Source organism: Cornus florida, unplaced genomic scaffold (assembly GCF_030987335.1).
Source record: "Cornus florida cultivar Cherokee Brave unplaced genomic scaffold, ASM3098733v1 CherokeeBrave_3.0.0_Hap2_Chr08, whole genome shotgun sequence".
NCBI classification, from domain to species: domain Eukaryota; kingdom Viridiplantae; phylum Streptophyta; class Magnoliopsida; order Cornales; family Cornaceae; genus Cornus; species Cornus florida.
Window position 1 is genome coordinate 65637389 of NW_026775578.1, and position 15332 is coordinate 65652720.

The following is a 15332-nucleotide window of genomic DNA, read 5'->3' on the forward strand; positions in this document are numbered from 1 at the left end:
TTTTATTTCAGGGGTATCTAAGAAAATATCTTTTGGAAGATATTTTCATTCTGGGGCAGTTTTACAGTTAACCAATTTTGTGGGGGCCATTTTGTAATTAATGAAAGTTATTGTAAAATACTTCGTCTGGAGCCTGGATCCTTGTACAGGATTCATTTTCAATTTTTGTCGACTCGTAAATTCTTGGAATTTCCTTCTGGTTGTTTTTCTTCAGTTTTAGGGTTTCTGGCCCTAGTTGCCGCCGAACTTGTTCGGGGCATATCTCTTTGCTCAGAACTCAATTTTTGACGCCATTTCTTCCATTGTTCATATTTTCTCATTTTGAATCTTTTTCGTTCACGGAGTTTTGCCGTTTGAGTGCGTTTGCTCAAATTTTACTTTTCTGGACCCGGCGGGACTCGTTCGGGGCACTTTTTAAGATTTTCTGTAAATAGGGAGACTTAAAATAAAAAAGTCATCTTCTCCCCTCTCCATGCATGACCAGAACCTGCTATGGCAGCCCAAGGGGGCTTTCACCCTTCTTCTTTCATTTGACCCTACTTCCCTTTGTTAAAATGTCGAAGTGCCTTCGCGTTTTGTGTTTGTCTTGACTACGCGCATCTTTCCCCCTTATTAGAACCTATTTTTGGCCAAATTTTGAGCTCGGGTTTGAAGTCAAGTTATGATTTTGATGGAGATTCTTGTGGGTTCATGTAGATTGTGTTGTCCCCGACAAAACCCTTCGGTATCGTCGGATTCGGAGCACTTTTTTTTCGGTGGGCTTTTGAGATTTCATCTCAAATTGAGATAGGGGATGTTTTGGGGTTATATTAATGTTGTATTGATTGTTATATGAGCATATACAACTTGTGAGCATGCCTTGATCAAGTTATAGAATTTAATTTAATTATTTTCTTTGTTTAAGATTTAATTCTCATGATGCTAGGCAACTTAGAATTAAATTGTGGCATGCTAGAAATTTATGCCTTGGTATGGTGGTTTATATATATTAAATTGGGGTTATTTGAATAAGAATTGCAAATTTTATTTAATATTTATCTTTTGTGAAAGTTTAATTCACCTAGTTGTATCAAGCATGGAATTAATTTGTAATGTGATATTAAGGTAAGCCTTGGTGAGTTCTTTAACATATATTAAATTGAGGACATTTAGATATGTTTGAAAATCTAGAGAAAATTAATTAATTAGCATAATTAATTTTATTTTTAAGTGTTATAGTCACTTAAATTTATTTTGGGTATAATATATGTGAAGACTATGCTATGTCCCTTAACATATATTAATTTGAGTTTATTTGGGATTAATATGAAATCTAGAGACCTTTCATGTCAGGTTGAAAATCCTTTTTAATGTAGTGAAATTAATTACCTTGTGAGCATATTACTAATTGGATGTAGAATTAGTACTTGGGACCTCTTAAAATGGTAATTGGACTTAGCATGATATAGACTATCATTGACTTGTAAAGCTTGTTTAAATATATCTTGTGTAGGTATATAGCTTGTTAGAGTACTACAATTATTTACCTTGAAAGCTTGTTACTAAATTAAAGCTTATTTAGTACTTGTGGCTTAGGATAGTAATTGACTTAATTGTTGTAAAATATTCTTGCTTTGTATATAAATTGCATATTGAGAACATGACATGTCATATGCTATTTAGACTTGAACTCTAGGACATGGTTTATGTGAATTCAACCTAATTGATTCCTAGACATTATTTGAGATGTATAAGTTTGGTTTAACTTATTGATTTTGCATAAGTTTTGAACTTATTATTTTTGGAGGCTTGTAAGGATCATACTCATGTGATGGCTAGGGTTTGGCCCTAGTACGGATTTGTGAGTCTCCTAAGTCATATGAAGTATGCAATAAGCAGTACCTTGTGGGTCGTAATTATCAGGAATAACTTATACACGTGTGTGATCGGTTGGTCAATTAACATCAACCTTCGCAATAGCACGAATCATTGTAAAATAGGGCTATTGGTCGGGTAAGTCGAACCACAGGGACTGCGCTAGTCTAATATAACCTAAATGTCTAGAATCATTCTTAGAATGATGAAGGGTGTATAGAGGTTTTGTTGGATGTCACTTAAGCTAGGAAATTAAAAGTGCATAAAACAATAAATTGCAAGAATTCAAGGGAGTGAAGTACAAGTAAAGAAGGCTAGGGAAATGAATCCACCTCCATCCCTATACACATGCTAGGTTAAGATTAATTTAAGGGGAAAACAACATATATGATAGTCATGATACATAACAATACTAGGTTGCTATAATATCCTTAAGAAGTTCATTTAATTAGAAAGGCAAGAATAAACCATCAAAGGTTCACATGATCAACTACCTAAACTAAAATGTAGCTTAGAACATGCTTACTAAGCCAAGGATTATCAAGCCCTAATTAAATGGTGAATGCACATAAAGCTAAGAATCAAGTATAGCCCATCAAAGGGAAACCCTAAGCCATGAACTATCTAGGTTCTCCAACTCCATGCCATTAAAACCATTCCATGATCTAACTTCCATTGTCACCATGGAAGTGCAAGCAATATGATTAAGAAAAGCAACCATCCAAGACAAGATGAATAACTCACAATAATCATTTAAAACATTCAACATTCATTACAACAAAAATGAGGCTCTTGACCATGGAAAGACTATCAAAAATACATTGTAATCCCCAAAAATAAACTATACTAACACATGCTTACAAGGGAGGGGTTTCATCACCTCCCTAGATGAGGTTTAGTTGCCCATTGGTGAGCTAGAAGAAGGAAGAAGCATCATCCTCATCTCCATTTTCGAGCTCCTACTGTAGCACTCAAGAACACCCTTCTCCTTGCTCTCTTCTCTCTCCTCTATCTTGCTAAAGATGAAGCTTTTTTTATATATGTGGCCTTTGGGTAGCCTTTTATGCTCCAACAATACCCTCTCTCCTCCAAGGAACACCTCAAACCACTTCATAAAGAAGGAAGATGGCATTGAGGAAACCAATGTGCAAGTGGGCTGAAATGAGCCATTTCCGAAGGGCATTCTGCCTGATTTTCGAGCACACGCTTGGTGATCTCGAGCACTCTAACTTAGTGCAATGTGCAACATGCTCCTCTTGCTCAGCGCTGACCTATTTTGGGAAAACTGCTATAACTTTGTGCCCCGAACTCTGAATGACGATCTGTTTGAAGATTTGGAGAGTTGATTCAGTGCTTTAAAAACTTCATGTTTTAATGAAGACCCAATTCTCAAGTCTGGTTGGTCGAAAATGGGGAGAAAGGCAGTACATCAGTGCTGCTAGGCAGTTCTGCGCACCTCTGTTGTGAAGATCATAACTCTCTGCTCCGAACTCCGAATGATGAACCACTTGAAGATTTGGAAAGCTGATTCAGAGCTCTAAATCTTTCATGTTATGAGGGAAGTCCAGTTCTCGATTTTGCAAGGTCAAAATGGCAAGCAAAGTCCAGGCTCTACTGCTGCCAGAATTCAGCATTGGCACCTTTTGTTGCTCAAGATTCCACAAGGCCTTATTCTTGTTCCATTTTGGCCAATGAACCTGAAAATGCATAAAAACATGCAAATGGAGTTAATCTACATAAAATAATTAATAACTGGACTTTGTTAATGTAATTTAGGGCGCTTGAATATATAATATTCGGCGCTTATCACACCCCCAAACTTACATTTTGCTAGTCCCTTAGCAAAACTACAATGAAAAACATAAAGAAAAGACAACCATGGGCATGCTACTACAAAAATATCATCCATGGTAAAATGAGATAGAAACATAGCTCAAATACAACTTGAAACAGACAAAAACTGGAGATGGGGTCATTGGGAAAACTACCTTGCATATATGAAGCATTGATACAAAAAAATGGGAAAAACCATTTCAACATGCATGCATCAACATCATAGTCCATATAAATAATTCAATTGTCATCTCTTAAATGGAAATAACTCAAACTCCAGTGAAAGTGAATTGGATTCTCACATGCGGCTTTTACTTTCTTGTCCAATTCTAAGGCACAAGTTTTCAAATCAATGAATTCCCTTTTACATGAAGTCCCTAAGGCATGATTTTATTTTCAAGACAACTTTTGTTGCTTGTTAACAATTTATTTCAACACATAAGCGAAACATAGAATGGTTGTGCAATGCTGAAGTCCATTAAGCTTTCTAACCAACTTATGTAGCAAGCGTTAGGCCAACAACTCCCAAACCAGATGGCTTTAGGGTGCTAAGTGTAGAGACACTCCATAGGGCTTAATAGCTCAAGTTGGAAAGGCTACGAACTCCAACGAACCATGTTTATTACTAGTTTAATTTTTTTTGAATGACCGTGCAATGTTTAAGTCCCTTAAGCTTTCTAACCAACCCTTGTAGCAAGCGTTAGGCCAACAACTCCCAAACCAGATGGCTTTAGGGTGCTAAGTGTAGAGACACTCCTAGGGCTTAATAGCTCGAGTTGGAAAGGCTACGAATGTCAACTGGTCATTTTTTTCTTTCTTTCTCAATTTTTTTTTTTTTTTTTTCTTTTTAGATTCATGCCAAAAGTATTCATCCATTAGGTTCATCAAATCAGATTAACTAGGGCAAGGTAAAGGTCAATCAAGTTGCATGCCTCACAGTTAAGTTTCCAATGTGCATCTGTGCATTGTGAAGCTTATAAGAGTGTAAATCCAGTAAGAATCTAATTGAAACATTTATACAGACTAGTTTGAATCTACATGATCCTTTCAACTCAAATTTTTCTTTATTTTCAAAAATTTCAATTGCTTCTATACACAAGGTATTAGACATATGTTTCATCTCCGACAAGTGTCAAGTTATACTATCATTGCTTAGCAAAAATTATGGAACCAAAAATATGCCAAGAATGCTTTGATGCACCCCCAAACTTAAACGACACAGTGTCCTCAATGTGGGACATGGATGCAAGTTAGAGACAAAAATGACAAAGAGTATAAAAGGAACAACAATACCCAGGGGGAGGGAATGGCATTTTGAGACAAAAACCCCCAAACTTGAACTGGACTGCGCAACCTGGAAAGCAACATGAAGAACCAAAAGAAACAACCACAAACAGCATTAATAGCACAAGCATAAAGACAGAAAACGAATGTATCGAAAGTTAACAGAACATAAAGAATTTGCATTGCAAAAAGAGTGTACATGATGACAAAAAGAGCTGTACAGGGATCATGTCGACCAGAGCAACCTATACATAGCAAATTCTTACAGTTGAAAAGGAAAACAAAATATACAAGAGAAATAGTTACAGATGAAACAAAAAGAGAAGGTCCACACTCGCAACAAGCTACTGGCCAGAAGGTAAACGGGCGAGGATGGAATGGAGGAGAGAGTGAGTCTTACGCCGTTCAGCGGAAGCCAAACGACGGTCCTCAGCAGCGACACGGCGGTCTTCAGCAGCAAGACGACGATCTTCTTCAGCACGTGAAGAAGACTCACACAGAGCCTGAGTGCACGCGGTCAAAGAATGCTCAAAACGATCTAGTCGCTCATGAATACCGACAATGGAAGCCCGGATGAAAACCTGGTCCTGGGGAGAGTCGACCGAAGGTTCTACCCTCGCAGTGGCTGCGGCGGTGGAAACTGCCTCGGAAGGAGGAGGAGGTGGAGCGTGGATGAACAGGGGGGCAGGAGGCGGAGGGGCACTAGAATGGCTCAGAACATTGATCCACCGGCGCTGGGTAAAAATTTTAATTTTGTCGCCTTTTGGTTCATGGGGAGGAACAACGAAACCCTTGTGCTGAAGGAGCCGAGTGATGAAAAACGGCAAAGGCAATTTCCGATTTTCAACTCGCGGAGCCCGTGCATTATGAGCATCATGCCAAAACTTCATAAAGGTGGACCAAATGAGCTCGGGGATGGAGAACCATTGGCCTTGGTCCATGGCATATAAGGCTTGCAGAAAGAGGCCCCGACGCTCGGTGCTATGCACCAAAGGGCAAACATTGTGCTTGAAGACAGTGTCAATGAACCATAGGCGTTCCGGAAGATTGGTTTTGCGGATAAAAGACCGGGGCCAAGTAGGATCTTCAATAGTGCAAATGGCAGCGGCAATCTGCGCCACAGTTAATGTATCCGGCTCCTCATATAAAGGGAGATTCTCACGATTGACAATGTCATCGGGGCACTCAATGGGGCAACCAGAAACCTGAATGATGTCGGTCATAGTGAAAGCATAGGCGGTGCCATCAATGGATGTAGTGAGAGAAATGGGTGGCTCTTCAGGGCACTGGAGATTCTGGTAGAAGAGGCGCACTACACGGGGGTAGGCAACCCTGGCAAGGGGTGCGCAAATGTGTTGCAGACGCCGGTTAGTCAATTCGGCTACAGCCCACGAAGTTGTGGGTAGAATGTCAAAGGCATCCGTGAGCGGAAATGAGAGTTCGTAGTTGAGTTGTTTGCGATCCCAAGGATCACGTGGTCGCTCACGAGTGACAGCACGGGCACCTGAAGAGGGTCGAGGAGGGCGAGAAGGACCGGCACGAGACATTTAGAGAGGTGGACTTGGTTGAGGAATTTTAGCGAACACCTGGCGTGCACCACAAAAAGGAGAAGATGAAAGTGAGTGGGATGGAGGAGCAAACCCAAAAAATTTGGCAAGATAACAAGCTCTAGCATAGAGCAACATCAACAACAAACAACCCAAGCATCAACAAAATCACCGACATGCAATCCCATCCTCCTTATGATGAAATAAAGACAAGGAAAGGAGAATAATAGGAAGCTCACATACCTTGGGAGAGAATATGAAATGGGAACTGCAGAGATGTAGGGGGTGTGGCAATGTGGGTGGGCTGGGGGTGGATGAGAGTTGGATTGGGTGTTTTGGGTAGAGAGAGAAAGTGGTTGCATGCATGTGGTGCATGGATGGGTTAGTTGGAGGGTGCCGAGAGAAAGGTGGTGTGATGGGGTGAGGGTGTGGTAGTTTTGTGGGTTGAGAGGGAGATGGAGTGGGGAGGTTGGTTGGTTGGTTTGGGGAAGGTGAGGAGCCGAGAGAGAGAGAGGTGGAGTGAGGTGGAAGAGGGGTTGGTGGTGTAAAAGAAAGAGAGGGAGGGAGCTGCGAGGGAGAGAAGGGGTTTTAAAAGAGAGAAGAGAGCTTGGTTCGAGCACTCGAAGTCCCACTTCGAGTGCTCGAAATTTGGGCAGAGAGTTGGGTTTGGCATAGGGTGTGGGATGAGGAGTTCGAGCACTCGAAGCTTGGTCTTCGAGTGCTCGAAATTTGAGCAGTGGGTTGCAGGGAAGGGTGAGGGTTGCCGAGAGAAGCTGGGTGTGAGTTGGTTGAGGTGCATGGCATGGTGAGGGTTGATGGAGGTGGAGGGGTGGTGAGGTTGGTTGTGAGGGTTGGTAGGAGGGTGGTGGGCTGGGTGGTGAGGGAGGTGGGTTTGGCATGCATGCATGGGCGCGCATGCATGCAAGCAGGGTGGGGATGGTGTTGCATGGAAGTTGGTTATGGTTGGTGTATGGAAGAGAGAGAAACCGAGAGTTGGGGTTGCATGGTTTGGGTTGGGTGGTTTGTTGTTGAGGTTGCCGAGAGATAGGAAGGTTGGATTGAGAGGGTTGGTAGGAGGGTGATGAGATGGGTGGTGAGGGAGTTGGGTTTGGCATGCATGCAAGGGCGTGCATGCATGCATGCAGGAGGGTTGATGGAGTTGGAGGGGTGATGAGGTGAGAGGTGTGGCATGCATGCATGGGCGTGCATGCATGCATGCAGGGTGGTGATGTGTTGCATGGCCGAGAGGGTGGATGGTGTTAGAGAGGGTGATGCAGGTTGAGAGGTTTGCTGAGTGGTGAGAGAGAGAGGTGGAGTGGTGAGGGTCTTCGAGCACTCGCAAGGGGGAGGGCGAGTGCTCTGCATGGAGACAGCAGGCTCGGGTGGGTTGTATGGGGAGTTCGAGCACTCGGAAGAGGAAGCTCGAGTGCTCGAAATGAGAGCAGTGAGTTGGCCAAGCAAATGGTGAAGCTTCGAGCACTCGAAGCTTGGGCTACGAGTGCTCGATTCTGAGGCAGTAGCATGCAGCTGCGGAAGTTGGGCTAAAAAGTTTAGAGCACTCCAACTGGGAGCTAGAATGCTCTAAATGAAGGCAGCAGGCTCGTGATTTTTGGTGCTTGAACCTTGAATGGAGCTTGAATGCTGTTGCATGGCCATCCATGAGCTTGCATGGATGGTTCAAGGAAAGAGATTAGTAAAATATGGAAGCATAAAGAAGTTGAGCAGTGGGCTTGGATAGGAAGGAATGCATGCATCAGAGAAATGCATGCAACAATGCATGAAATATAGAAATGCATGCAAGCCAATGTATGGGAAAAATTAAAACGGTGCAACATCCTCGCAGTCAAACGGTGCAACAATCTCTCTCCCTTTTTTTTTTTTTTTTTTTTTTTTTTTTTTTTTTTTTTTTTTGCAACATCACCCAAAGCATGGGTGGATGTAAGAGAATTTTCAAACCTTGGCAACATCACCAAATGCATGAATGAAATTTCTGGAGAAATTTTTTTTAAAACTTGCAAACTCATTCCATTCCAATGCATGGGAAATTTTGAAGGTTTTGTTTTGAAACCTTACAATTTGTCAATTGTTTAAACATCTCAAATGCATGAAGAATTTTGAGAAAAATTTCAAACTTTTTAGTAAAAATGAGAACATATGCACATGAGTCGCATTTGAAAAATCTAATGAAATTGCTAGAAAGCGATGGGGAATTCCGGGAATGAAAATGAGAGTTTAGAAGGTCTAAGAAAAATCAAATTTTGGGCTTTTCTAAACCGTTTCCCAGAAAAAAAAAAATTTTTTTGTAAGGCACGAGCAATTTCAAAGAGAAGGAAGCTTGGAATATCGAAAGAATTTATTCCCTTGCTTTGCTAAATTTAATGTCGATAGCTAGACCAAGCTAGAGCAGGCACTACTCCTCATAAATGGGATCCGTCAAGGGGACTTCCTCAACTTTTCGGGTTAGAATTGTGCTGTCAATGCAAGGCTTAAGCCTTTGGCCATTTACCTTGAAGAGTGATCCACTTGCAGGATCATGAAGTTCGATTGCCCCATGAGGAAAGACGGTAGTGACAATGTATGGACCATCCCATCTTGACCGGAGTTTACCGGGAAAGAGTTTCAAGCGGGAATTGAAAAGCCAGACCTTTTGTCCCGGGGCAAAAGACTTTTTGACGATGTGTTTGTCATGAAAAGCTTTAGTCTTTGCCTTGTAAATTTTTGCATTTTCATACGCGTCATTACGCAATTCCTCAAGTTCATTTAATTGCAACGCACGATTAGAGCCGGCTTGTTTGAGATCAAAATTGAACCTTTTTACGGCCCAATAAGCACGGTGCTCTAATTCTACCGGGAGATGACATGCTTTGCCAAAGACAAGTCGATATGGTGACATGCCAATGGGTGTCTTATAAGCTGTCCGGTAAGCCAAAAGTGCATCGTTTAGCCGTAATGACCAATCTTTGCGGTCCGATCTAACCGTTTTTTCTAAAATGTGCTTAATCTCCCGGTTAGAAATCTCTACTTGACCACTCGTTTGAGGGTGGTAAGGTGTAGCAACCTTATGAATGACTGAATACTTAGCAAGGACGGATTTGAGATAACGATTTCGGAAATGAGATCCGCCATCACTAATGATTGCTCGGGGTGTACCAAAACGACTAAAGATGTGAGATTGAATGAAATGGATCACGACTTTATGATCATCGGTTTTGGTAGCCGCGGCTTCAACCCATTTAGACACATAATCCACCGCTACAAGGATGTACTCATAGCCATAAGAAGATGGAAATGGTCCCATGAAGTCAATCCCCCACACATCAAAAATTTCAACAATTAAAATGTTGGTGAGGGGCATCATGTCTCTTCGGGACATGGATCCAAGTTTTTGACATCGTTCACACGATTTGCAAAAATTGTATGCATCCCGGAACAAGGTAGGCCAAAAGAATCCGCTTTGAAGGATTTTGTTAGCGGTCTTTTTGGCACTGAAATGGCCTCCACAAGCAAGAGTATGGCAAAAATTTAAAATGCTTGTGGCCTCGGTTTCAGGAATACATCGCCGGATGATTTGGTCCGGGCAATACTTGAATAATTTCGGATCTTCCCAAAAGAAATGCTTGACTTGGGAGAAAAACCGGTCCCTCTCTTGTTTGGACCAATGAGCTGGAATTTTGCCAACTGCAAGATAATTGACAATATCCGCAAACCACGGAAGAGTAGAATGTGAAACTTGAAGAAGTTGCTCATCCGGAAAGGAATCACGGATGGCTGCAAATTATGAAGATTTCTCAATAAGTAAGCGAGAGAGATGATCGGCGACAACATTGTCGGTCCCTTTTTTGTCCCGAATGTCGATGTCAAACTCTTGAAGTAAGAGGATCCATCGATTTAAGCGGGGTTTTGTCTCTTTTTTCGCTAACAAATGCCTAAGAGCGGCATGATCTGAAAAGACGATGACCTTGGAGCCAAGAAGATAGGAGCAAAATTTATCCAAGGCGTACACCACAGCTAGCAATTCTTTTTCAGTGGTGGTGTAGTTCAATTGGGCATCGCAGAGAGTTTTGCTAGCATAATAAATGACATGCGGAAGTTTATCCACACGTTGGCCCAAAACTGCCCCTAATGCATAGTCGGATGCATCACACATGATCTCAAAGGGAAGAGACCAATTAGTGGGTTTCATGATCGGGGCAGAGGAGAGGAGAATGCGAAGTTTGATGAAAGCTTCCATGCAAGCGTCATCAAAATTGAACGGAACATCCTTGGCTAAGAGATTACACAAGGGCCGTGAGATTTTGCTAAAATCTTTGATGAAGCGACGATAGAATTCGGCATGGCCAAGAAAAGAACAGATTTGACGGACGGAATTCGGAGGAGGAAGATTAGAGATTAACTCAACTTTTGCCTTGTCTACCTCGATTCCCCACTTAGAAATGACATGTCCTAAAACAATGCCTTCTTGGACCATAAAGTGGTTTTTCTCCCAACTTAGAATGAGATTCGTCTCTTTGCATCTTTGGAGCACAAGAGATAAATTTTTGAGACACGAGTCAAAGGAGGAGCCAAATACGGAAAAGTCATCCATGAAAACTTCCAAGAACCTTTCAACCATATCGGAGAATATGGACATCATGCACCTTTGGAACGTTGCCGGTGCAAAGGCATGCGTCGATAGGCAAAAGTACCAAAGGGACATGTGAATGTTGTTTTCTCTTGATCTTGGGGGGCGATGGCCACTTGGTTATAGCCGGAATAACCATCAAGAAAACAATAGAAGCTTTGGCCGGCTAACCTTTCTAGGATTTGATCAATAAATGGGAGTGGGAAATGATCCTTCCTAGTTGATGAGTTGAGTTTACGATAGTCAATGCACACACGCCACTCGGTGGTGGTTCGTTGTGGCACGAGCTCGCCCGCTGAATTTTCAACAACGGTGAGCCCGGATTTCTTGGGGACAACTTGTGTGGGGCTCACCCACTTGCTATCAGAGATAGGATAGATGATTCCCGCATCTAGCAATTTGATCACCTCTTTCATGACCACTTCCTTCATGTTTGGATTTAACCGGCGCTGGACCTCTCTAGTAGGCTTTGCGTCATCCTCCATATGAATGCGGTGCATACAAATGGAGGGGTCAATTCCTTTCAAATCTGCCACTGTCCAACCAATAGCTTCTTTATGCTCTTGGAGCACCGCTAAAAGGTTGGTCTCTTGGTCTTTTTGAAGGTCCGAGGCAATAATGACCGGAAGGGTTTACTTTGGACCAAGGAACACATACTTGAGATGGGCCGGGAGCGGCTTAAGCTCAAGTTGTGGCGGAGATAACAATGATGGGACCGGAGGAGTGGTGGAAAGTTGGGGAAGTGGTTCTTTTGGAATTTTCCAAGGAGGTACATCCATGATAGCATTAATATCAAGCAAGGAATTGACTTCTTGAATGGCTTGATCAACATCAAAGTTTGGGAAGTCAAAATGAGACATGCAAGTTTCAATGGGATCTTTGCTTAGGATGAAGGGGAGAGATTCTTCGACCACTTCATCAATGACATCCACAAGAAAACAATCATCCTTATTGGAGGGATGTTGAGTTGCATGAAAGATGTGGAGTTTGACTTGCATGTTTCCAAAAGCAATGTCCATCACCCCGGTTCGGCAATTAATTGATGCATTAGCCGTAGCTAAAAATGGCCTACCAAGGATCACGGGAATGTGCTTTTTTGGGTCATGGACTGGTTCCGTATCAAGAACCACAAAATCTACCGGGAAGTAGAATTTGTCCACTTTGATGATGACGTCCTCAAGAATACCTCGTGGATGCTTGACCGATCTATCGGCAAGTTGCAAAACCACGGAAGTCAGCTTAAGATCGCCCAAACCAAGTTGTAGGTAAACCGAGTATGGAATTAAATTCACACTAGCTCCTAAGTCAAGGAGGGCCCTCTCGATTTTGCTGTCACCAATGACGCACGAGATTGTGGGGGCACCCGGATCCTTATACTTCGGGGGAGTGCTGTGCTGAATAATAGCACTAACATTTTCAGTCAACCTCACTTTTTTTGGCAAATGATTTTTAGAAGTGCGCTTTTGAGTGCACAAATCTTTGAGAAATTTTGCATAGGGAGGGATTTGCTTGATAGCATCCAACAGGGGCAAGTTAATCTTCACTTGCTTGAAAACTTCCCACATGTCTTGAATTTTACAATTCTTGTTCCCAAAATGTGTCGACTCTTGAAGACGTTGAGGAAACGGAGCTTTTGGCTCATAAGTAGTTTCCACATTTGGGGAGACATGTGTGGGATATCCGTGAATGGTATTGGGACAAGAATTTGGATTAGAAGAGCTTGAATTTGGATTTTTCAACGGCGAAACTTCCTCACTTTTGTCTCCATCGACCTTGTTGTCCACCACTCTACCACTCCGAAGGGTGGTGATAGCTTGAACTTGTTCATGAGTCAGCCCACTCGGAGGAGGGGTTTCGTCAATCACATGCATTCCTCTAGGATTTTCAAAAGGTTGAGAGGGAAGCTTGCCCTTGTCCTTTTGAAGCAATTGATTCACCGAGTTAGCTATTTGGCCCACTTGATTTTCGAGATTAGCTATGGATTGAGTATGAGAGTGAACCATTTGGAGAGTAGGCTGCAAGGATGTCAAGAGTTGCTTGTTGGCATCCATTATTTGCTTATTTAATGATTCCATCATTTGCTTGTTTGCAGCTACTATCTCGTCAGTTGGACACACAGGAGGTTGATTGGAGACATTTGGATTGTAAGGAGGACGGTAGCTTGAAGAGGCTTGGAAAGGTCTACCTTGATATTGAGAAGAGGGCTGATTTTGCCGCCCTTGGTTTTGGAATTGGGAATTCTGTGGGGCTTGTTGCCGCCACGAGAAATTCGGATGATCTCGCCAACCCGGATTGTAGGTGTTAGAATATGGATTGTTCCCGGGCCGCGAGAACATGGCATTAGCTTGCTCTTGGTTGGGACTAGGAAATTGCTCCGGTGTGGGGCAATCTTCCGAGAGATGGAATGGACTAGTACATGAAGCACAAACTGAACTTGCCGAATTTTGAGACAATGAAGGAGGAAGATGTGGTGCCATCAATTGATAGAATTTATGAGCGATGGCATCCACTTGAGATGATTCCTCCCTTATTGACTTTGGTTGACAAGGGTTGGTGTTGTTTGGAGTGGTTGCGGTCGGAGCCCTACGAGAATTGTGTTGAAGTGAATTTTCACTCAAATTCTCAAGTAAGGTCCAAGCCTCATCCGCATTCTTGGACATGAGCATCCCACCACAAGAAGAATCAACCATGAATCTATGGGTTTCGGTCAAGCCAGCATAGAAAGCTTGCACTAATTGCCATTTTGGGATCAAATGATGAGGACACTTCCGAAGAAGATCTTGTAACCTTTCCCAAGTCTCGTGGAGTTGTTCTCCATTAACTTGAGAAAAGCTTAGAATGGAACGCCTCATTTGGTTGGTTTTACTCACCGGATAATACTTCTTAAGAAATTCTTGTTGCAATTGAGCCCAAGAAGTAATAGAGTTGGGAGCGAGGGAGTTCAACCAATATTTTGCCCTATCCTTTAGGGAGAATGGGAAAAGATGGAGATGAAGTGCATTGTCCGGAAAACCTCTCAACCGGATGGTCGAACAGATTTCGAGGAACTCATCAAGATGCTTATATGGATCTTCATTATCAAAGCCATGAAATGATGGAAGCATTTGAATGGTACTAGACTTGATCTCATATTGAGCTGCATCGATGTTTGGCATCACTATGCAAGATGGAGAAGCATAGGTGGTAGGGATGAAATGATCTCTAAGAGTCATTGGCTCGATATTAGGAATTTCAGCCCTTTCATTCCCCGAATTTCCTACGTTATCCCCCATTATATTGAATTCAGTTTCAAGGTCCCTTGTAAGAGTGGGTTCCCTAAGGTTCCGTCTAAGAGTTCTTTCAAGAGAATTGATATCAATGGGCGAATCGATTGTGGGTAAGGAAAGTGACCTATGACCGAACATCAACAACAAAGCATATACTCAACAAAGCAATTCATCAACCACAACTCCACATACGATGTTCCCTTTCTCCTCAATTATCAAGACGGAAAATGTAAATGGCCACGACAAGGACCGATGCTTTAACACAAAATTTAAACAGGATAAGAGCCTCAACAAGGGCTTCACAACTAAACTAAAACTAAATTTAACACATGCACAATATTCACAACTCGAAACTAGAAGTCACGAGACTTACCTGGGGTCCTCTAGACTTACAGTTTGCTAGCATTCCCACGGCGAGCTTCGAGTCCCTAGAATCTTACAACACTTAAAACACAAAGGTGGTCAAAACACACAAGGAATATTCACAAGACACAATATTCACAATCAAACTAAATTTAACCCTAGAAACTTCGGTTGCTAAACCGTTTGCAGTCCCCGACAACGGCGCCAAAAATTGATCGGTTGGTCAATTAACATCAACCTTCGCAATAGCACGAATCATTGTAAAATAGGGCTATTGGTCGGGTAAGTCGAACCACAGGGACTGCGCTAGTCTAATACAACCTAAATGTCTAGAATCATTCTTAGAATGATGAAGGGTGTATAGAGGTTTTGTTGGATGTCACTTAAGCTAGGAAATTAAAAGTGCATAAAACAATAAATTGCAAGAATTCAAGGGAGTGAAGTACAAGTAAAGAAGGCTAGGGAACTGAATCCACCTCCATCCCTATACACATGCTAGGTTAAGATTAATTTAAGGGGAAAACAACATATATGATAGTCATGATACATAACAATACTAGGTTG